Genomic DNA, 25,876 nt, shown 5'->3' on the forward strand with positions numbered 1-25,876 from the left:
GCTCCTCTGGGGCTGGTGTATAACTCGGCTTGTCCCTCAGCCCGTTTGCCCACTCACTGTCTTGTTTCTTGCCCCCTCGATAATATCTATGGGGCGGGTTTTGCTTACATGCCCGCCTGCTTCAAACGAGCTAGCGTGCCGGGTGGCGTGCTTGGTTCCGGGCCAACAAACTTCTTCGGGACCCTGCAGCGCCCTAGCTGGGCTGCACAGCGCCGCCTCCCTTCTCGCGGCTGCGGTGGCGGCGGCGCGGGCGCGTTGACGGTGGTGTCGGCGGGATGCTCGCAGGCCGGGCGGCCGAGGCTGGGCGGTTCTCCCGGGAGCCCGCACCCAGACCTTCCCGCGGCGGCGGCGGCGGCAACGGCGGCGGACGCGGCAACCAGGACAACGGCGGCGGCGGCGCTGGGTCCGGCGGCGCTGCGCATGCTGCAGGGTAATTAAGGAGCAGGGTCGGACGCTCCGGGGCAAGCGGGGGCTGGGGTGGCTGGAGCCCGGGATCCCCACCCGCGCGGACCCTGCCGCCCCGCTGAAGCCGCACTTGGGAGAAATGTCCGCATGTCCGAATAGGTAACCCCTGACCAGTGAGCAAGGCACCGGAAACTCGCTTCTGCTAGCTTACACCTCTAAACTGGATGACATCTCTAGGCATAGATCAAAATAAAGCTCTAACAGCGTGAATTCATACTGGGATCATTCGTTCTATGGCTTTATCCCCGCAGATTTTTTTTTTATTTGATGTCTATTTTCACCCGCATCAGCATTGCTCACAGTTCTGCTTCACAATCAATCACACATAGCCAGAAAAACCACCTAGAACTAAAGTGTAACGCATAAAGCCTGCATTATGTGAACATATGAACGCGAGGCACATTATATGTAGCATATTAAAGTGGCCATATGGTATCGGACGTTTTTTTTTTTGGCCCTATCATTGAGCTTCCTATGGGAATGCGTAAATTGCAGGTATGCATATTTATCCACCGAAACATATTTACATATGTAGCACAGTTTTACGTTTTCTTGAGAAGCAGGTTCGCGCTAATGACCAGAAACATGAGCAGATGACACAGACCGGCCATGTGTGAGAGAGATCAAGTGAAAGGGCCGGTCGCAAAGCCGCGCAGCTTACCTTGAATTGTGTTTGAGCCCCTCAGAGGCGCAGTGGAGTCCGGACAGGGCTGCCGCACCGCCGAGGAGTGGCCCGAGCGAGCTCCCTGCGAGTGGGGAAGGGGGACGCATCTCTGCCCTTATTAGTCTCTCCCAGTGTGACCCTCCCACTCGGTGAGGACGGAGGACTCCGCAAGACAGTACTCAGCCAACTCATGCACAGGTTTTCCTTAATTACAACAATGTTGCCTTAGACCCGGGAATAATGTCTTTCAGGTTTGCGTTTTATTAGCAGTTTCACAGATAGAATGACGGATGAATGCAGATGCTTAGTTTCTCACTTCTGATTATGAAGAAGTGTCTTCGAAGTATTATATGTGGCATACATTTACAGGCAGATAATTGGCTTTTTAACAGTTGAACTAAAAAAGGATATTATTTATGTTTCATTTTTCACTTTTATGTCAAGGGAGTTTATGTAAAGTTGTTCAAGAGAATCTGCCCGTCTTCTAATCACGCTCATGAGTACAGGTTTGTGTGGCTTGATTTGTCTCGGAATTCACAAAAAGTATTTTGTGATTTTAAAATATCATATCTTTCCATGGATTGGTGCTACAAATCTTGGTCTTCAAACTCTTTGAGATCCCTGAATATGTGAAGGCAGTATTTTTCTGCGGATCTGTGTGTGTGTGTGTGTGTGTGTGTGTGTGTTTATGTGTGTGTGTGTAGGAATATGTAAATATTATATAAATTCAGGTATATATAGTACATCTATATGACACGTATATATGTAAATTTGTAGGTATATATACATTGGTGGTGGACATATATATATATATGCACACACATTAGGTAACATTTTGGTTTAATGTTTTTAGTTTAGTATTAGCACAGCTGGGAAAACAAATTATATTTTTGATCCATAATGATGAAAACCATTTAACTTAAAAGTTACCTTAGAACCATAGAAACAAGTTTCACATTTAAGGGTTCATAAATCAGGGAATAAGTGAAAACAGGCTTGCAAAAAAAAATTAAAATGTTAAGAAAAAATTTAAAAGATAGCTCATTTTCATTTCATTAGAGTGAAACGATTAACTGCAAGTGTCAACTAGTGGTTTTTAAACCTTTCATTCTAATTAAAATACTTGCAGTTTTAGTATTTACATTCATAGTGATACAAACCATGTTTATGTGTCAGGACTTGAAATAGCCTGATGTATTTCCTTCTCATATGATTTTATTTCTCATTTTTGGTTGACTGTGGAAAGAAGCCAAGGAGAGAGAGAGAATATCACAAGTCAGTCAGCTTGGAGGGCTGCTTAGGAATCATGATTCACAAGCTTTCATTAGACATTTGATGGTCAGTTTTATTGTTTTAAAGTATTATTCCTATTCAAAATTTTTCTCCCTAGTATTTATGTTTTGTATATCTGTTTGCTACTGAGTTGAACTAACAGCATTTGAGGTTTATTTTTCTCACACTCGTAAATCCACCTACTTATATTTAATTGATTGATGCTATATAAAATAAGGTGTTAGAACTACCTAACAGAAATCTCACAATTTTGTCTTAATACAAAGAAATCATCTTCATTTCAGCATTATTCTATAGATGTTTTAATAATTTCACAACCTCTATATTTAAAAGCTAAATGCATATTTTTGTTTCTATCTCAAAATGCTCCTTTGCCTGTTCATAACAAAGACCTAAACAAAGTTTTGGAAGAGTGAGAAATTAATAAATAAAAATTTGAAATTATTATTATCTGTTGCTTACTTAGTTTCTAGATACACCAAAATTCCTAGATCAATAAAGATTTATCTAGTTTTCTCTCAGGAAAGGGCTGGAATCTAGACTGGTTTCATGATCACAACTTGTATCCCTAGGTCTTGGAGTTTTATTCAATTCTTTTTATTGAATTTTAAATTGACTTTGAGTAGAAAGAGCAATTAACCAAATACCTTTTATTTATCTAAGCCAAATACAATTATAAATGATCAGACTTTCCACTTTTTGCTTCTGAAACTACCACTGGTGAACAAATATCTGAAAATAATACGGGAGTCTGACAGGACTCTAAATTCCAACAAATAGCTTCCAGGGCTTCAAATACCCAGTTTACCCCTCTCTGTCTCTGTCTCTGTCTCTGTCTTTGTCTGTCTGTCTGTCTCTCTCTCTCTCTATTTCCCTCTCTCTCTCTCTCTCTCTCTCTCTCTCTCTTTCCCCTCCCTCTCTCTCTCTCCCTTTTTTGTGTACTTAACATTTAAAAGATTTATAAGCACAAACTGTTTTTGACATTTATGCCCCACGGAAGACAAAATTTAACTATTTTTATGTCAAATGAGCAATAAATTCCATTTAAAGCATTAAAAGTGGTTCCATATTTGTAATGCCTCATATAAATTGAACAATTTAAAATGAACATTGTACTATATTTTGATAATTTGGATATAATAAATTTAAAGAATGTGTTTTTTCTAAACCTTGCTTCTCAGTGTCTTCTGTTTAATACTTCTTTTTTCCCATTTCTTTTTTTTCTGTAGTTCTGTACTCTCAGGCTGCTTTTCTTTTTCCCTTTTATAATTTCTTTCACTTTCCTCCCCTTCATAGTTTCCATTTTTCAAGAAGAAAGAATTTCAGCATTGCCCCCAGCTAACTTCTTAGCTACCAAACCATAAAAGTGTTCATTCTTTATTGAATTTACGGGGCACAGCCACACATGACTTCCACACATATCCATGGAAATACTTCAATGCATCAGTAGTGGATGAACAGACCTTACTGTTAACTGTAATTACCAAAGCTGACTTGTCATCGCACGCACTTCCCATTATGTCCTTTTTTAGGCCAGTACTACGTGTGATATTCTTAAGAGTAAAGAAAGTGTTCATACTAGTTCTAAATTTTTAGTAATTGTCAAAAGTAGGTTAGGGCATCTTTTAATTCCAAATTCTGGTTTTATCCTTGTTTCTGAAAATTCTACTCAGAGAAATAAGTGTGCCACTAGTTCCTTTTATATTTGCTCTATTCCTGGAAGACATTCTAGCTTGTGACACTCAGTTTAGAAATGAGAGGAGGAGGGGATCACAGATGTGACTTTCATTTAGTTTATTAGACCCTCTTCCTCTAGATCAGTGACACTGAAAGAAAATGTGATAAAAGACAGGGATTGACTAGGGAAATTGTTTAACATGCATTCAGTTCTCAAAAACAATTTAAGAGACAGGGTGAGAAAGGCCCTAGTTGAAAAATAAGGAGAGAGAGAGAGAGAGAGAGAGAGAGAGAGAGAGAGAGAGAGAGAGAGAGAGAGAGAGAAAGAGAGAGAGAGAATCCACAAAAGAAATGTAAAAGGTCAATAAATTCATGAACAAATATTCAACTTAATTAGCATATGAAAAAAGGCATAATTAGTAAAGGAACTATTTTATCTACTCATTTTGTCAGGATTAATATTAGTAATTATATATGGTGTTGGCAGAAGTGGAGATCATTCTCAATACCTCTAAAAGGAGTATAAAATAGTTCAGTGTTTCTAAAGGGCAAATTAGCCATGCATATTAAAAGCTTAAAAAAGTGCATGTAGACCACATTATCTATTACTCTAAAACAGTAACTGTGGTTATTTCTAGGTTAGGATTATAGGGATTTTGATTTCTTACTTTTGCTTATCTGTAATACATAAAGTTTCTACAGTGAACAAGATTACCGTTGTAGTAAAAATAAAGCAAATATGAATAAGCATGGCATATTTTTTCTAGCATGTTAATAAAGCAGTGGTCTTAAAAGAGCCAAGATATTGACTTAAAATACTGTTTTCAATATTTCCAACAAGAATCTTTCAGGTAAAAATTAATATGCAACTTAAACCTTTTAAATTGAGCCTAAGGAATTCACCAAGAAACAGATCTTAATTAAACCACTCATTTATTCAGTACATACCTTTTAAACTTTTTAATGCCTCTTAGGTAAGCACTGCAGAGACATACAGATAGGTTGAACGTGGGCCCCACCTCCTGGGTTTTAACATTTGGTAGGAAAAAGAATTACCTGCACACATATATAATGATAATATAATATGAAAATGTAACATGCAATAAACTTATAAATAAACTTACAGAATCATTATACTTACAAAATAAGTATACTTACAAAACCATTATAGTATTGTAATTAAATAATTGTGAAATTATGGGTTTATTGCTTCTTTAATAAACGTTTGTAGAGAACATCGACAGAGAGCATGGCCATTTCTCTCCTCATTCCCTGGAGAAACATGAGGTTTCTTATTTCCTGCTGAATTAAATTTGTTCCCTGAAACTGGGGGCCATAAAAAGTGACCCTCTGATATACTCTTATCAGTTCCTTAAAATGTTCATTATGCTGAAACCAGATTTAATGACTTGTAACCACAGAATGGGCATGTCTCACACTTACTCATATTGCTTCCTCTGGTTGAAATGTGAAATGGCTATTGAAATTCTGCCAATCATTCAAGGTTTATTTCAGGTGTTATCTATAACATGCTTCCTTTCCTGCCCTCTTCCCACTGAACAAACCCTCCCCTGCCTTTAAACAGCACAGAGCACAATTTGAGTGTCTTTAAAGACAATCTACATTCTTCTGCCTTGCTTCACAGATGTTCCTGCACCTGGCCTTTTGACTTTCTTGTAAGCTCCCTGAGGACTGGAACTGTATGTAGTTTTAAAATATTTATTAAAAGGAGACCTGTGGAGGTTAAGTAACCAAAGAACCAAGGACATACAGTTTTGTAATGATAAAGTGTGGCTTGAGTATTAGAATGTGATGGAAAGATGATAGGTTACTTTTTGCATTATATATAATGGAATCAAGTTACTCAGCTGATAAAATAATCATAGAAAAGTTATTCTCACCTATAAAAGAGTCCCAGAGCAAGGACTCCCAGGACAGCAACACATCAAGACAAGATTGTCACTTGTTGAAAATATTGTACATTCTCTTTACCCTTTCTCCAAATTTAAGGTTAGCTTACATTAGTTAAAACTGGAAGGCAATACTGCTCAATCTTATTATTCTTTAAACATGAAAAATAATCTCTAATTAAACTTTATTCCAACTCCTGAATATTTTTAAACAACCAATCCTATCTACAAAAAACAATTTTTAAAGAATAATTTAATGTTGGCACATCATAAATGATTACAGTTAATAGGTCAAATTTATGCCTATAAAATGGTGATTCATTTCATTGCAGCTTCTTTTTGGAACATTTATTTTCAATTTAGAACTCATTTAGCTTATTCCATTATCCTTATAGAATCTTTTTATTTTTAAAATCACTGTATACAACACATGGTCTTAAGTAGTTTATATATTTTATTTTTCAAGTCCTTCAGCGATTCTATTGTTATCTTCTTATAGTTTAGAAGTAAGTCTGTGAACAAATCCCTGACAGAGTCAAGATTTACACCAAATATGCCTCCTTCCAAAGTCCAGGGCCTTATTTCCTAGGCTCTAGAAATTCTTCTTCCATCACTTTTCTTGAAACATTCTATAAGTATCTGTTTGCAACCCAGAACCTCAAGACTCAAAGGAAAGGCTCAGCAGGTGCTCAAGCAAAGCAGAGGCCTCAGAGTTACATGACAAAGTTGTATCATTTCCCTTATTAAATATTAACAAAAAGAAAATTAGAAAATAAAACTATAGATCCTTGTTTAAGACAGGAATTGATTTTAAAAATTTGTTTTACTCCATCTGATATTATTTTATTTATTTATTATTTTTGTTTATTTATTTTTATGTGGTGTTGAGGATCAAAACCAGTGCCTCACATGTGCTAGGTGAGCACTCTACCACTGAGCCACAACCCCCAGCCCCTAGGAATAGACTTTAATGAAAAGAAAACCATGAACCAGATTAGTTGGACCTAAAATTATTTAATTTATTCAGATGCCATGCTGAAACATGCTTTAGTTAGTGCTGACTTAAAAGAAAAAACAATCATCAGAAAGCAAACAAGACAAAGAGTTTGGCTTACTTGACTATTCAACTAAGGTAAAGTAAGATAAATTTGACCAGACTCTTTTCTCTATCAACAGTGACAGATTTACCTGCTTTTTGATATCCAAGAACATTCTTGCTGTCAAATTATTTTACCATAAACCTATTTTTCCCATCTGAAATATAAACCTTTATGTTTATAAAACCCTTTCAAGTAATTATGAGAGGTCATAAAACATAACTGGTGAAGGAAATAATGATAGTTTATAAATCTATACATATTTTAAATCACGTCATATGTTAGCTAATAGCTACAGATTTTTTTTCATATAGAGCTGCTTCATTTTTAATGAAAACCTCATAATAACTTCTAGTGTTTCAGATAGCCATCATTAAAATTTCCTAAGTTGATCACATTTTTTTTAAAGACTTGCTCACTCAGGCCAACTAATAGGTACTCTCATCCCAATCCTGTGCCTGGCGTGGTGGCTACTCAGCTGGTTCTGCTATGGTGCCATCACTATCTTGACCTCATCCAATGGGGATATTGGCTACATCAGGAATCAACTGTACTGAAGCAAGCACCAAGCAAGTGGTCTGAATATGTGTTTCTCTCTAAAATTCATGTTGAAATTCTAACCCATATACCATAAACATGAATACCATATTCATGTTTATGGTATTAGGAAGTAAGAACTTTGAAAGTAAAGACTTCACAAATAAGTTTCTGCCCTTATAAAAGAGACTGTAGAGAGATCCTAGGGCTTTCTGCTGTGTGAGGACATAGCAAGAAGTCAGTCATCTGTGAAGAAGCAGACCCCTTCCAGACACTGAATCTGCTGCCACCTTAACCTTGATCTTCTCAACCTCCAGAACTCTGAGAAAAAATTTCTGATATTTACCCACTGTTATTATTTGGATCCAGAATGTTCCCCAAAGGCTCATGAATTGAAGGCTTGATCTCCAGCTAATGATAGTATTGGTAGAGTAAGCTGCTCATTGCATGCTGACTGAGAAGTGCAATCCCCACTGAGGACAAGAGAACCCAGTGACCCAAGAGCTCCCTCTAGGCTCTATCTCTCAAAGGCTCCATCCTTCCCAAAAGCATCATGGGTTGGGGACCAAGTCTTTAATACCTGGGTTTTTAGGAGATATTCCAGTTCCAAAATATAGCATCTATATTATGGTAGTATGTTATAGTAGCCCAAGTGGACTAAGACACAGAGGAAGGATCTGTTTCCTCCACCACGGGCAGTATAATGTTAGTAATTTCTATCGTGATGACAGTCCCATAGTAGATGCACGAATGACATTCTTAGGTAGTGTTCAGTCTTTTAACCTATGTATCACAGCATAATGACCTAACCCAAATCTCAGTAACTGAAAGCAGTAACCATTTGATATTGTTCATGAGTCTACTGGTTGAAGTTCTTCTGGTCTTGGTTAGGCTGGGCTGATCTTGTTTGTGTTCTTTCACATGGCTACCATCACCTGGCTGATCTGAAGAAGACTGGCTGGCAGAAGAGGAATCAGTTGGGAGAGTCATCTCTCTCCACATAGTCTTTCATCATCCAGCAGGCTTACCTGGCCCAAAAGATCACAGGATTCAAGACATACTGAAAACTCACAATATCACTTCATCTTAGGCTTCGAACAGGAGCACAGTCACTTCTACCACATTTTATTAGCCAAAGTAAATCATAAGGCCACATTAGTGTCAAAGTTCCATCCCTTGATAGAAACTTCGAAGTCACACTTTAAAGAATATGGATATAGTAGGATGGAACTGGGGACATTATAATTTTGTATGCTTAGGAGGTACATGAAGGGCATCTTCACTCAGCCCAGTTGACTCATATCCTTTTCTTGTTGTCTGTTACCTCCAGAACTGCCACTAACAGCTTCCAGTGCAGCTCTACCTGTCCCATCCTTCAGCCAATTCCAGTCATTCTCACTTGAGACCATAGAAACTGAAGAGGTCCCCCATTTCCTCCTCCTCAGTGGTATGGAGAGCTGAGTATGGGCATTCCTGCTTTCTTCATCTTAGAAACCCTTAACTATAATCTGCATATGCCCTACCAGTACAGGGTAATCAGCAAATTTTCCTCCTTCAGAAATGGAAAAAACAGATTTGCTATTAGTTTTCCGAAACTCTCATTATAAGCCTAAGGACAGGTAGATCCAGCACCATGAGATGATGATGAGTACTCTTCGGCATTTCTTTCAATCTCTCTCCCAGAAGAATCCCTCTTTGTCTTGCAGCTTCCATTTTTTTGCTGGTGAAAAAGACAATCAAGCCAGTAGCTTTATTAAAACCATGAGAGACCGGAGAGAGTAAGGGACCTTTGGCCTTCAGCCTCTGAGAATCTAGCATCTTTTTTTTTTAAGCTGCTCTCTACAATAATGTGGAACTGATATGATAAGAAGTTTCTAGACAGCCATGCAAGAAACAACTTTAGATAGCAGAGACATAGAATGCCTCTCTAAGGTGGTAATGTTGTAAATGAGAGTGAACTACAGTAAGGAGCCAGATCTGCAAAGATCAGAGAAACGGAACAGCTGGTGCAGAGGCTCTGGGTGGGTAGAGCTGGGCCTGTTCAGTGACCATAGATAGGCTTTCATGCCAGGAAATGGGTGCACAAAAGAGGGCATGCAATAAGGAATGATGTAGTTTGGGACCAGATACTGCAAGATATATTAAAATGCCAGTAAATAGTTATATTGTATATTTAAAAAGTAGGAAGGTATTAGAGGTTTTGAGTAAAGAAATTATATGAACTGATTTTTGTTTTAAAAATATCACTGTCTTCTCTGTGGAAAAAAGGAGTAGGGCCAGGCAAGAATAGAAAATAAAGAGACTATTTCTGAGGCTGTTGTTCCTGGGAAAGAGATGATGGTGGCTACAATGAGGGTGGTAGTTATAGAAGGTAAGAAGTACACAAATTCAATTTTAGAGCCATACTTGATAAGAATTGCAAACAGGCTGAATTTAAGGACTGAGGAAAATAGAGAAGAAGAGGACAAGCCTGTATCTTGGGGATACTTTGAACCTTAAAAAATAATTGCATCAGTCACATTACTATGCACATTTTAATCAGTTAAAATTAAATTAAGAATTACTTTGTTTCCCCAATGCTCATCCTTTAGAGAAGAAAGGAAAGGGGGAAACATCCAATATAAATGATGAAGGAAACCATGCCTTGCAATTTTTATTAGAGTGTCAAGGAAAGATACTATCCATCCCAAATGACTCCCCATCACATTGGGTGTGGAGGGTACAAGATAGGAGGGGTGATCTAGAATCCCATGAGTTTCTCTAAGTTAAACAGACTGAAGCAGCAAGTTCTGCAAGTGAAACCAGATTTTTCCCACAGAAGGAAAGTTATTAATAGATCTTCCTGGTCCCTAAACTTCAACTAGAGTTGCTACAGCTCAGGATGATTCCTGTCCACTCACCCTGGATAAAGTGATGGTAGAACAAAAGGGTGAAGGAGATTCCAAAGAAAGAACTTAAGTAATGGACTTTTTTACTTTTCATGAATCATACTTATTAACACAGAAACTCTTAGAGTCATACAGAAATGAAAGGAAAAGTTAAACTCCATATTTTAAAGTTGTTTTATAAGCTTAGAAAGATAAAGCAAACTTTAAAATGCTGTGTTAATACAGTGTTTAAAGTTTTATTTTTTTTAAACCAAAGCTACTTGCCAAGATGCTATTTTAATAATCTCGTGATTTTAATCCTAAAGATCTGAGCTACCTTCAGTCATCCCAGAAATTTCCAGCTTTGTACAAATACCATAGATCCTGCAATATTAGGTTGCAATCAGTGAGAAAATGCTCTCAATTCCCTAATGTGTCTTGGCTGATTTAATAATTTCTCAATGTATGGATTATTTGAAATAAAGACAAAGTGATTATAAACCAGTCATGAAAGACTACTATTTGATATAATCATTATTCTAAATATTGAGGTCTCAGTAGTATTCATATGAATGAGATAAAGTAAAAAATTATTCATATTTAAAATCATTTATATATACACATTAAAACATAATTTGAAATTATTTATAAACAGAAAAATGTATTCTTTATGTGATCAAAAGCAAATCAATTCTTAGGCCTCTCTGTGTCTTTCATCTTAATGCATCCTTCCAAGGGTGTGGTCTGCAAAAATAAGATCTGAGATGACTTCTGCCTTTGCAACAAAGATACTTTTCACTTGATTATCCACAGAGGGGTTAAAATAGGGTGGCCAGATAATTTATTTCCAAACAGGGACACTTTCAAGAATGAAAGGAGGTTTTATGAATACTGTAACAGGACAATATGCATGAATGCCTGCATGGTGGCCCAAGATTTAAAGCATACGACAAACCAACAAAATGTCAAAAGACAGAAGGGCCTAGCATAATTACCTTTAGATTTAAGATTTATTTTCAAGAATCAGATTTGGGACCTAAGTAACTATGGATTAATAAAAGCTTTTGATCATTTTCTGAGCATTGTAAGCTTCTGAACAAGTATTATTAATTTGTCACCTTTTCTCCAGGGCATACCACCCCTTAGTGCCTGTGTTATTGTGTATTTTATAGTTCCAAAATAACTCCCTGGATGATTGCAAGAGTTAAGTGCTTCTCTAAGCACCTCTACCAGAGCGTGACTTGTGCTCTAAGCAAAACTGAGTCTCCAGTTCTAACATCTGTCAGTTGTGTATTTAAGGTAATATTATAGTTCTTAATAATGTTGTCCAATTTCTTCATGGCTTCATATTGGCACCCACAGAAATGACTTAATTAATATCACAGGTACTTTTTATGCAGAAAGCAAAAACCTCAGCCCTATATTATGTTACTACATGCTATGTAAAAACAATGGATTTTAGAATGAATGCATGTGTGTGTTTTCTTCAGAGAATGTTGAATTCATTTTTAGGTTTAAGGAATCCTCATAAAGATAGATTGTGTACTATAAACAAAATTAGAAGGCATGAACAAGAGAGATCAAATGCTATATAATACCAAGGAGAACACATGCCCAAGTTGTCTTCTTATAAAAAAGGGGAATTTATAAGTTGCAGCTGGCTTTGGTTAATACCTTGGTAATTTACAAGGTTGAAGCATTTGGCTTTCAGTTTTAATTGGAAACACAAGAGAACATAGAATCTTTCTTCACCACATAATCAAGAAAACAGCTTTAATGTCATAGAACTTTGTAAACAGTAGTATATGAACATAACAAGTATATTAATACACACATATTCTAATTCAAAAGTCCTTATAGTGTTTTTTTTTCTTTCTTCTTTGGAAACATCCATCAGCAGTACAGAAAAGATTCCCTGTTCTTTGCAGGATGGTGAGGGAAAAGTTCATTGAAATGGAGACAATTTAAAACTTTTCCATTAATGCTTCTGGTTTAGCCAGTTACAATTTTGTATAATGGCTTTTCTAGATGAAATAAAGGCATGCAAATTTTTTTGTGTTCCGATGCTCTGTCCTAATTAGAAAAATGAATTTAATTGAATTAATTTAATTTAATTCTTGTGAATAATTATCTCCAAATGACTTAGAAGTGTTGAAAACTTCCTGAAAAAAAAAATGCTTTCCTATTATGAATTCAACATGCATTTCAAGAAATGAGTGAATGCTACCATGTGCCAGGCACTGTTTTGATCATTGAGATACAAATATGAACAAAATGAATTTTCTTCCTTCTTAGAGTTTACAACCCAAAGAAACAGAAGAATAATAATTGCAGAAACAAGTCAATAATACCTAGTATGTTGGACTGTGATGCATGCTTTATTTTCTACATACAAGTAAAGCACACAGAAGAAAGTTGTGCTGAAGGTGGGGCAGGGCATGGGTTTCTCTTTGATGAAATAGTATTCAGGGAGGCTTTGCTGAAAAGGTAACATCTGAGCAGAAACCAAAGGGAGTGAAACATGGAGATACTTGAAATGGGAAGGGCTAATATTGGAGATAGAGGGAAAAGTTAGTGCAAAAGTCCTGAGCTGGGAATGTACTTAATGTATTCAAGAAGCACAGTGAACAGAGACCAAGAGAGTAAATGGAAGAGATTGAGAGGGAGGGAGAAGGTGAGGGCATGGGAAAATACTGGGGAATAAAATCTAAATTATGCTATGTCCATGTATGAATATACACAATGAATATAATGCACTAATTGAAACAATAATAATAACAGAAGGGAGATCAGTAGAACACAGCAAGCAAATTGGGGAGGAAGGCAGGGAGGGAAAGGAAAGGTACTGGGGAATGAGATTGATCAAATTATGTTATGTGCATGTATGAATATGTGCATGTACCAATTGCTATGTGGTGGTCTACTGAAAAAGGTAACCTGGCAATAGAAAGAAACCCTCATTTAAGTCTGTTTATCCTGTTACATCCTTTTTAGTCTCTTTGTTTCTAATCCTCGTGATTAAATGTGTCATCCTCAGACTATATGTGCAAAACAAGATTTCTTAACTTTGCTTTCCTGATATTTTTAAAAAGTTAATTTTTGGCAAAGGGTACAACATCCATCCACTCACTGATGTGTCATTCAAAGAAAGAAGAACATTTATTCCAGTTTTGGAAATCATGATATATTTAGTTGCTAGACAGTGAAAGATTTTCTTACTGATCTGCTATGTGAAGAAAAGATTTCTTTCTCTCCTGCATGTGTATAAATGTATATGTAATATATAGTTTTGCATTTAAAAATGTATTCCTAGCCTATAAAGAAACTAACTCTGTCTAAAATTGCATAAAATCTTTTAAAATTCTGTATTCATTGGTGGTTGGGTTATGGATTAATAAGTACAAGAACAGATACTTTCTTACAGGAGGGAAAAAGCATCAAAGAAGAAAAAATAAACTTCAAGAGACAAAGAATATTTCTCATTTATATCTACCTATATAAATCTTTATACATATATAAAATTCTTTGCTTTTATTCGTATCTATCTATATTTATATATGTGTTTATAGACTTTAATTCTCCATTAAAACACACTTTTTTCCTGTCCTTATGCTTAAAATCTTAGGTATTACAGAGCCATGGTTAAAAGCTTTAGGGTCAAAGGAATCCAAGTTTGAATTCATCTTTTGCTACTTTTAGGCCTTGAATACTGAGTGTAGATACAAAATCCCCACAGTACATGGCACAGTGCCAAAACACTGGGGATATTCCAAAAGACCCTTCGACTTAGTCTTATAGAATTAGAAAAGAACCTAGATGTAATTTTGTATAAACCCCTTCCTTTTAATTAAAGTTTGTAGCTAAGCAAGCTCAGTATCACAAGGGTAACAAGAACTCTTTATTTGGTAGATGAGAAACAAAAAACTAGGGAATTTACTTTTGCCAATGCTAGAGATAGGCTAAGAAGAAGTATTGGGAGGTACTGGACTTAACAAACAAACTTTAAAATAACTATAAATAAGATGACCAAGAAATTAGATGAAAAGATGAAGAATTTTAGTGGAAAAAGAATTATGTAAACAACAATCAAGTAGAAGTTCCAGAAGGAAAAAAAGACACAATAATTGAATATAACAAAATAAATGGCCTTATCAGTAAATTAGACACAGAAGAGAAGACTAGTAAAACTGAAATATAGTCAGTAGAAATAACCAGATTGATGGGTGGAGACCCAGGACTACAAAGTTAACAAATTTATCTGAGACAAAATGAAATATCTAACCTATGTAATTAGAGTTTCAAAGGAGAGGAAATACAGAATATATTTGCAGAGAAAATAGCCAATATTTTTCCAGTACCAATTAAAGACATAAAGCCACAGATTCAAGGAGTGTTATAAAACAAAAGCAGGATAACTACAACATCATAGTAAAACTACAGAAAATTAAAAGCACATACAGGGGATAAAAAGACATAGTTTCAAATGAGTAACCTAAGATTGACAACATTTTTCTCAGAAGAAATAATATAATTCAAAAAGAAATAGAAGAAGAACTCAAACTATCCCTGTTCGCTGATGACATGATTATATATTTAGAAGAACCTGGAAATTCTACCAGAAAACTCTTAGAACTCATAAGTGAATTCAGTAAAGTAGCAGGTTACAAGATCAATGCTCATAAATCCAATGCATTTTTATACGTAAGTGATGAATCTTCAGAAAGAGAAATTAGGAAAACTACCCCATTCACAATAGCCTCGAAAAAAATAAAATACTTGGGAATCAATCTCACAAAAGAGGTGAAAGACCTCTACAATGAGAACTATACAACACTAAAGAAAGAAATTAAAGAACACCTTAGAAGATGGAAAGATCTTCCATGTTCTTGGATAGGAAGAATTAATATTGTCAAAATGGCCATACTACCTAAAGTGCTATACAAATTCAATGCAATTCCAATTAAAATCCCAATGACGTACCTTACAGAAATAGAGCAAGCAATTATGAAATTCATCTGGAAGAATAAGAAACCCAGAATAGCTAAAGCAATCCTTAGCAGGAAGAGTGAAACAGGGGGTATTGCAATACCAGATCTTCAACTCTACTACAAAGCAATAGTAACAAAAACGGCATGGTATTGGTACCAAAATAGAAAGGTAGATCAATGGTACAGAATAGAGGACACGGACACAAACCCAAATAAATACAATTTTCTCATACTAGACAAAGGGGCCAAAAATATGCAATGGAGAAAAGATAGCCTCTTCAACAAATGGTGCTGGGAGAATTGGAAATCCATATGCAACAGAATGAAACTAAACCCATATCTCTCACCATGCACGAAACTAAACTCAAAATGGATTAAGGACCTCGGAATCAGACCAGAGACCCTGCAGATTATAGAAGAAAAAGTAGGTCCAGATCTTCAACATGTCGGCTTAGGACCAGACTTCCTTAACAGGACTCCCATAGCACAAGAAATAAAAGCAAGAATCAATAACTGGGATAGATTCAAACTAAAAAGCTTTCTCTCAGCAAAGGAAACTATCAGCAATGCGAAGAGAGAGCCTACAGAGTGAGAGAATATCTTTGCCAATCATACTTCAGATAGAGCGCTAATCTCCAGAATCTATAAAGAACTCAAAAAACTCTACTCCAAGAAGTCAAATAATCCAGTCGACAAATGCGCTAAGGAAATGAATAGACACTTCACAGAAGATCTACAAGCAATCAACAAACATATGGAAAAATGTTCAACATCTCTAGTAATAAGAGAAATACAAATCAAAACCACCCTAAGATTCCATCTCACCCCAGTTAGAATGGCGATTATCAAGAATACGAGCAACAACAGGTGTTGGCAAGGATGTGGGGAGAAAGGTACACTCATACATTGCTGGTGGGACTGCAAATTAGTGCAGCCACTCTGGAAAGCAGTGTGGAGATTCCTTAGAAAACTTGAAATGGACCCTCCATTTGACCCAGCTATCCCACTCCTTGGCCAAAACCCAAAGGACTTAAAATCAGCATACTACAGAGATACAGCCACATCAATGTTCATAGCTGCTCAATTCACAATAGCCAGACTGTGAAACCAACCTAGATGCCCTTCAATTGATGAGTGGATAAAGAAGCTGTGGTATATATATACAATGGAATATCACTCAGCCATAAAGAATGATAAAATTATGGCATTTGCAGGCAAATTGATGAAATTGGAGAATATCATGCTAAGTGAGATAAGCCAATCTCAAAAAGCCAAAGGAAGAATGATATCACTAATAAGTGGATGATGACACATAATGGGGGGAGGGAAGGGTTAGTGTTAGGGTTAGAGTTAGGGTTAGGGAGGGGGGCAAGTATGGAGGAAGGAAGCACTGTATAGAGGGAAAAGAGGGGTGGGAGGGGTGGGGGGAAGAGAAAAAATAACAGAATGAATCAAACAACATTACTCTATGTAAATTTATGATTACACAAATGGTATGCCTTTACGCCATGTACAAACAGAGAAACAACATGTATCCCATTTGTTTACAATAAAATAAAAAATTTTAAAAAAGCAATAGAATAAAATCTTTAAGGTATTGAAAAGAAATAACTGTCCTAGAATTCCAGACCCAAAAATTATCCTTTAAATCAAAGAGGAAACAAAAACATGTTCAATAAAACAAAAATGATATATTTAAAAAACCAATACATCCTAAGAGAATGCACTAATTGAAATTTTTCAGACAGTGGGAAAAAATTGTAGACGGAAGCACAAAAATTCAGAAAGAAGGAAGATCAATGGCAATAAACGTATAAAATGAAATAAATTTTGACTGACAAAATCAAATCATAACGAATTGTGTTTAAAATATAAATATATTTCACATATATCAAATATAGAAATTTGTATATTATATATATATAAAATGATACAAAAGGAGGAGAAATATATTTTCATATAATAACCACATATATTTAATAATATATACTTTTAAACATAAAATAAATAAATAATGTGTCCAAAGGTCATTCAATTGTTTGGGGATGGTAAAAGGGTAAAATATCTTGGGATTCTAATAAGGTAAGTATTTGTGTTTTATATTTTAGGACAATCACTTTGAATAATACATAGCTAATGGGAGAACAAAGGGAGAAGTGAAATTTAGAAATGAATAATTTAAAATAAGGAATAAAAAATATAAAGATTAGAAATACATAAAATTCTTATTTTTCATAGATAAAACATAATTAAATGATAGAAATTTCAAAAGAGTTTTTAGAGATAGTAATGTCTCCTATCCACAGAGGATACTTTCCAAGGTTCCCAGGAGACATCTGAAATTGAACATAGTACCAAAACCTATATATATAATGTTTTTTTCCTATACATACCTACCTATTATAATGTTTAATTTATAAATTAGCCTCAGTAAGAGATTAACAATAGCAATGATGTAGATGTATTATAATGATGTATTCCAATAAAAGTTAGGTGAATGTGGTCTCACTCTCAAAATATCTTATTGTGCTGTGCTCAGCTTTTTTCTTGTGATGATGTGAGATATATTGCCTATGTGGAAATGAAGCGAATGACATAGGTATTGTGATATAGCATTAGGTTCCTATTGACTTGACAACATATCATCTGTTTCATTTCAGATGGAAATGGCAGGAGATTTTTATCACACTGCTTAGAATGGCATGTAACTGAAAATGTATCACTTATTTATGTCTGGGATTTCCCAGTTGGTATTTTCATACTATGGTTGAAACCATGGAAAATGAAACTGAGGATAAGGAGGCACTATTACATATTTCTAGAATTGACAAATGAGTTCAACAGTGTTGCTCACTAATATGTAAACATTTATATAATATAAAATGAATTTTTGTTTTTTTAAAATGTGCAATAGTTTTAAATAAAACATACAATACTAAGGGGTGACATGTATAAGATTGATCAAGATCTGCATTAGGAGACACATACATTAAACATTACGGTGGTCATTTTAAATATCTAAGTGGATGAATGTAACATGATCAAGATATGGTAAAGATATCAATTTTCCCTAAATTAATCTATTTAGAATTTATCCCAATCAAAATCTCAGAGGTTTTTTTAAAAAATTTTAATATTTTACAAACTGCATTTTGATTCATTGTACACAAATGGGGTATATCACTTCCTTTCTATGGCTGTACATAATGTAGATTCATACCATTCATGTAATCATACATGTACATAGGGTAATGATGGCTATCTCATTCCAGCATTTTCACACCCTCTCCCTCTCATTTCCCTCTACGTAATCATCATCCATTTATCAGGGAAAACATTTGGCCTTTGGTTTGGGGGGATTGGCTTATTTTACTCAGCATGATATTTCCCAATTCCATCCATTTATCTGCAAATGCCATAATTTCATTCTTCTTTAAAGCTGAGTAATATTGCATCTCTCTCTCTCTCTCTCTCTCTCTCTCTCTCTCTCTCTCACACACACACACACATACACACACACACACACATATGTAGACGGAAGCACAAAAATTCAGAAAGAATTTGTGTGTGTGTGTGTGTGTGTGTGTGTGTACACTTACACCTAGGTTGGTTCCATAGTTTGGCTATTGTGAGTTGAGTTCTTATAAACATTGATGTGACTGCGTCACTATAGTATGCTGATTTTAAGTCCTTTGGGTATAAACTGAGGCGTGGGATAACTGGGTCAAAAGGGGGGGGGGGGTCAATTCCACACTTTCTGAGGAATCTCCACATGCTTTCCATAATGGTTGCACCAATTTTCAGTCCCACCAGCAATGTATGAATGTTCCTTTTTGCCAACATTTATTCTTGCTTGTATTCTTGATTATTGCCATTCCGATTAGAGACAAAATCTTAGAGTAGTTTTGATTTGCATTTCTCTAATTGCTAGAGATGTTGAACATTTTTTCATGTGTTTGTTGATCAATTATACATCTTCTTCTGTGTTCAGTTCCTTAGACCATTTATTGATTGGGTTATTTGTTTTTTGGTGTTTTTTGAGTTCTTTATATATCTTGGAGACTAATGCATTATCTGAGGTGCATGTGGTGAAAATTTTCTCCCAATCTGTAGGCTCTGTCTTCACATTATTAATTGTTTCTATTGCTGAGAAGAAGCTTTTTAGTTTGGAAAGACCTTCTATGCTCTGGATAGGAAAAATTAATAATATGGTCAAAATGACCATACTAGCAAAAGCATTATACAAATTTAATGCAATTCCCATTAAAATCCCAATGACAGTCTTCATAGAACTAGAAAAAGCAATCAGCAATTATGAAATTTATGTGGAAAAATAACAGACCCAGAGTAACCAAAGCAATTCTCAGCAAGAAAAGTGAAGCAGAAGGCATCACAATACCAGACTTAAAACTATACTAAAGAACTACAGTAATAAAAACAGCTTGGTATTTATACCAAAACAGACATGTAGACCAATGGTACAGAATAGATGACACAGAGACAAACTCACATAAATACAGTTATCTCATTCTAGACAAAGGTGCCAAAAACATTTGCTAGAGAAAAGATAGCATATTCAACAAATGGTGCTGAGAAAAATGGAAAACCACATGTAACAAAATGAAATTAAACCTTTATCTCTCACCCCACACAAAACTCAACTCCAAGTGGTTCAAAGACTTAGGCACTAGAACAGAGAACTGCACCTACTAGAAGAAAAAGTAGGTCCAAATCTTTACCATGTTGGCCAAGGATCTAACTTCCTTAACAAAACTCCTAAAGCACAAGAAGTTAAATCAAGAATCAATAAGTAGAATTAGTTTTTAAAAAATATTATGCCTATATCCAATGATGAAATAGAAAAAATAGTGTCATATAAATACTAGAAAAATAGAATTTTTTTTGAGGTAATAGGGATCGAACCTATGGATGTTCTACCACCTAGCCACATACCCAAAACTTTTTTTTCTTTATTTTTTAAATTTTGAGGCAGGTTCTCACTGAGTTGCCAAGGTTGACCTCAAACTTGCTATCCTCTTGCCTCAGCCCAGGAGTAGCTGGGTCACAGACATGTGATTCGGTGCCCAGGTAGAAAGATAGGATTTTATGCATGCTTTACAATCCTGAATTAAGACACTTAAAATTCTCACTTCCTTCATGTTAATCCTTTCATTATAATCCCTTATAAATTTTCTTCCCAAGGTCTCATCTGTCCATCATTTTGACACCATAAAAATAAAAATGAACCTATTTTCTTAATAACAGTCATTTAAAATCTGAATCCATATATGTGGGAAAAATAATGTGTCAATAGGAGCTATCCAGCAGTAGTAGACTAAAATCTTCTGCATTTAAGAGTAAGGTAGACATGTTTTCCTATTCAGTATATTACTTCTGGAAACATCATCTGGTTTTCCTTTCAAGAATCAGCTCTTTTCTACTTTCACTCTGTGTAGCTTGAATGGAGTTGACCATGGTTTCCAGCCAGGAGTAGGCATGCAGTCTAGGCTGATCTGTGAGCATATTCCACTTCCTTTGTAGTAACAATTGGTTCAACATATATGTACATGATTCTAGTCATCTAGTGATATCTAGTATTGGGAATTTTTTTGAGTTATTCAAAGAGAAATCCCTTTTCACTGAATAGTTAGCAATGAGCCTAAAGTTTCTGGAGGCCACTTCAGGCAGATGGAACTAGCTTAAAGAGTATAACCAACATAATGCAGATTAGAGCTGGGACATGAGAAAAGAAAGATGGCTTCATTTGACTTATGAATTTATCAGTCTCTGAATCTCTACCATTAATCTATCAGGCCCCATAAAGGCAAACTCAGGAAAAATCCTTGTGTTTTTATGATGCTAATCAATGAATTCCTTCTTGGCTTTAGTCCACTAGAATTTAAATTTCTATCATTTGAAAATAAAAAGACTGCTAAATAATAACATTACATATGGACTGTAATGTTTCTATTGCATATTGCACAATTTCTGGGAGTTTATCTACTTCCCTAACAGTTTATTTAGATTCTTTCCATAGGACAAAGATTAGGGAGGAATTATTTTGTATTTCATTGACTCATGTAAGAGAAGTAGAGTTTCTGGCTATCATCCCTCAAGAGGCATTACTGAATGGGGTAATAATTTGTGCCTTGAATGTATATATTACATTTATTTTAAAAGTGAATAGCAATAACTTGACCAGAAACTACAGGCTAAACTGTGGTGGCCATATCATTCCAAATGCCAAAAGGCAACACAGTCATGCTACTTCAATTAAAAATGCAAGTCTAGTGATGGAAATATAATCATTAGCAGGAAAAATCAGTCATGATATTTTAAATATGGTAATAAAGTTAAAGTTGCATTTAAAATATATGAAGGTAGGTACACTGTTAGGTAAATTGAAATCTTTCAGTAGTATTTGCTTGGAAATTAAGACTTTTATTCTAGGAAATTTTTGTACATTACTGGAAGACTATTTGCCAATTTATTAACTTTTACCATTGGCAAGAGTTTTTAAACATTATTAAAATTGCCTTTGCCTAAATTAGGGCTTGAATGAATGCTACAAAAGTAAACATTTCTGTGTGCAATAATTCCATTATCACATGTAGTATATCTAGTTCATAAACATAAGTACCAATACAATTTTAGGATTTTGAAGTATCTCAGAAATAAAATTTATTTTAAAAATATATCACATGTTCTACTTTTGGGTTGCTGAAGGTGAGAAAGAATAGTCTACTTGTATATCATTGCCAGAATTTTTTGACAGGCTGAACTCTTTCATTGTAACTGTAGCATGCACATTATATATCAAATTGTGTACAGTCAGTTTTTAAAATTAGACATGCTAGAACTATTTCTAAGTCTGCTTCAAGCATAACAATTCTGTGTAGTCTCATTAGAAAATGGAATGTTTTCATAGTTCCTTATTGCTATTTATATCTTTGAAAAATAAAAGAAATGATAGATTTAATAAATGGAGACTGAGTATTCTGTCACCAAAATTTTAATATGAAAACCAGCATTATAGCAATTAATCAAGTTTGAAATTCAGTCATTATTTCAAAAATGTACATATATACACATATATATGTACATTTATATATATATTCACTTAATTTTAAAGATACTTGGACTAACACTCATTATCTGAGTTCATTAATAGAGCCACATGCTGCTTTCTTTCCACTCCATGTACTTCAGTTGGCAATATTTTAGAGACAATAACCTCATATCTCTCTTTATAAAAATTGTCAGTTGGAACTTTCTTTTCATGAATAATTGATATAAGCAACCCATAAGCCTTCATAAAATGACTTAGAAATTATATTCTAATGAAACAGTAAAATTTGTACTATCTCAAATTTTGAGTTTTCTTTAAAAGAAAAAAATATATAATATAATAAGATGCGGCAATTTGTTTATGAAATATTTTCTGAAATTTTAATAAAAATGAATCCACCTAACTGATTTTATCCAAGCCAAAAATGTTAAATGAAACAAAGCATTTTAAGCAAAATTTGTTTTTTCACCTACACTTTTAGTATAAAAGCATACAATGGAAATCTTTGTCTGTTTATTTAAAATGTTGTTAATAATATTTTTAAAAAACTGTATTATCATTGTGATGTGGTCCAAACCTCTTCAATTCAGGAGGCTACATGCCAATGCATAAGAAGCATTGATCTGGGAATCCCCATCCCCTGACGATTACTCCTTTGTCTATCTTCTTCATTGGCTTTGTGCTTCATCTGTTAGATTAACCTGTCAATTTTGGTTTAAAATTGTACAAGAACAACTTTGAGAGCAAATGATAATTCATTTTGCATGCCCAGTATTTTGTATGTCCAGGTGCATTCAAATATTTATTGGAATGACTAAGCAGACAGAAAATTGAACAAAGATGAAGAGCCCAGGTCTACATTTAGCTCTGTCAGTTAATATGCCAACAACATTGGATAAGCCATCTGACCACTCTGGGTTTCTATTTACTAAAGTATAAAGAGGTGGAGTTGGACTAGATGACATCTGAGTGTTTCCAGACCTAAAGTGCTATGGATCCTGGGAGGATCTATAGTCAAACAAATCATACATCTTTGAGGCAACCATCCCTAAAACATATGCCTTATTCTATTGTTTCATAACCTCATGATAACAAAACTCCATAAACTTAATATCTCTTTGCTATTATATTTACCCACTAACATCCTCTAGAATATATTCCCTCCCATCTATGTGATTCCAGTAGTGAATACATTTAGTACAACTATGCGCTCTATGAAGGCAAATTCCATTTGTGCTTCTACATCTTTAATATCTGCTTAGTGATGCAGAAATCCAGATTCAACATCTGTTTAGTGAGGAACTGGCTACAGAATCTTGTTCTATAGACTTTTTCTTCCCTATTTTATGAAGCTTTAACTTTTTTTCCATTTTTCTTTTTTAGTTGATATTCCCAATTCTAACTAGGCAAGGGTCTACTTACGTGTTAAATCTGTATCTCTATCAGTAGTGTAAAATTTTTAAAATTTAAATGTGGATAATTATTGACTCATGAGTCTTGCAAATAATTATCTATGCATTTTGCTAAAGAAAGAGGTGAATAATTATACTGCAGAACCTAAGTGTTACTTTAGCATAACTGAGCCTACACACATCTGCTACTCACAGATTGAAACAGAGAAAATGATTAAAAATAAGAAGAAGTAAATCAAGAAAAAACAATCTGAGAAGGGATTCAAGCAAGAGAATGAAGACAATAGCAATTTTCTTTAAGGCTAAAGGCATAAAAAGATTCATGCATAGTGAAAATAAAAAAAATTACTACATAAAAAAATTCATTCTGAAAAAGAATACAGAAAAAAATGACCCAAATCTGTGAATCTAGGCAAATATTGTTATTGGAGACAAATATCTTAGCTCCAAATATTTTTCCATTTTTCTTTTCAAGTAATTAAAGTAAGTGAAAATGTATTTTGAACTGATGAGTAGACAAAGATATTGCAATGCCTGTAAGCACTGGATCTTATTTGGAATGGAAAAAAAAAATTAGGATGTCCCATTACAGAGCCATTAAGAAAAAGTAAGACAGAAGACAAAAAAAAAAAAAAAAAAAAAAATGAATATATGGAGAAATTAAAGTACAGAAACTCATCAAAATCAAGGGCATGAAAGACGGATGATTCTTTGGCCATGTTCAAAAGCTACAATTGGAGAACAGGGGGTTCTGTGAATAGCAGGTTGAAATGTAAACAATTCAGTCTGACTGGTGCTAAACAAGTCACCATGCACACACACACACACACACACACAGAGCATAAATAGATGGAAGGAAGGAAGGAAGGAAGGAAGGAAGGAAGGAAGGAAGGAAGGAAGGAAGGAAGGAAAGGAGGGAAGGAAGGAAGGAAAGGAGGGAAGGAAGGAAGGAAGGAAAGAGAAAAGAAGAAAAGAAAAACAAAACTAGAGCCCCACACATTAGCAACAAGTTTGATAATGGCTGTCAGCTTCTATTATGAACATAGATAAAAAAAAAAAATCAAAGAAGAACTAGGAAAGAATTCATCTTAGATGGGTGAAAACGGAGAGTTGTAAAGCGCAAGTATTACCAAGTGGTCTTGTGGAAAGACCTTAGATATGATAGGAATTACAGGAACTGGTTTTGATAGTCCCAGTTCAACCAACTAGCTGAGTGTCCAGAGGCAAGGTATTTATTGTTCAGGATCATTGCATAATGTTCATTCCAGATAGTAGGTATTCAGCTCTGAGCCAGCACCACTATGAGTGAGAGGTATGTGAAAGAGGACACAGAAATGAGTGGGGCTTAGACGCTAAAGGAATAGACAACCATGGGGCAAAGTCCTGGTTAGGGTAGAGAGATTTGAGTGATCCACAGAACACGGAGTTTGGAATAAATAAACAATTCTTCTCTAGCAGAAAAGTAATGTTTTAAGTTGGGTTAGAAATACAGCATAAGCAAAGGTGCAGAAGAAACAAAGTACAGAGTTGTTTAAGAGGCTCATAAGTAGATTGGTGTTAACCAAAGTGTAGGAGGATGCAGGTAAGTTTGGAAAATTATTAGAGGCCTTACAAGAATTGTCATATTTTATTCTCTTTGCAACTTTCTGCAATGACAAAATGTTTTGTAACATGTATCTGATCTAACCAGTGATCTCAAAAATTGCTTTCAAAACCGACTATTTCAATAACTAAAAGTACATTTCTGACTATTTCAAAGGCTATTTAAATAATTATTATGCCATTTGAAAATTGAAAGGTCATAAAGCACATTATTTAAGGACAACTCTAGAGTTGACCTGACTTGGCTTGGATCTCATGTATGCCCCTGTCTTACTGTATGATTTGGAGCATGTGA

At 35.0% G+C, this 25,876-nt stretch overlaps 1 protein-coding gene and 1 pseudogene across 2 annotated transcripts in view; one reads left to right on the plus strand and one right to left on the minus strand.

Annotated features, from left to right (window-relative positions):
* Positions 1-1,207, minus strand: part of COL19A1 (collagen type XIX alpha 1 chain) — a 331,364-nt gene extending 330,157 nt beyond the window's left edge. The window contains exon 1 of the mRNA XM_079146513.1: positions 1,127-1,207. The gene's annotated coding sequence lies outside the window, so the exon portion shown is untranslated. The remainder of the gene's footprint in view (positions 1-1,126) is intronic.
* LOC306665742 (polyadenylate-binding protein 4-like) overlaps positions 109-25,876 on the plus strand; it is a 50,722-nt pseudogene continuing 24,954 nt past the window's right edge. The window contains exons 1-2 of the transcript in view: positions 109-430; positions 961-1,078. The product of the transcript in view is annotated as a polyadenylate-binding protein 4-like (transcript). The remainder of the gene's footprint in view (positions 431-960; positions 1,079-25,876) is intronic.

Source organism: Sciurus vulgaris, assembly GCF_902686455.1.
Source record: "Sciurus vulgaris genome assembly, chromosome: 7".
Taxonomy (NCBI): domain Eukaryota; kingdom Metazoa; phylum Chordata; class Mammalia; order Rodentia; family Sciuridae; genus Sciurus; species Sciurus vulgaris.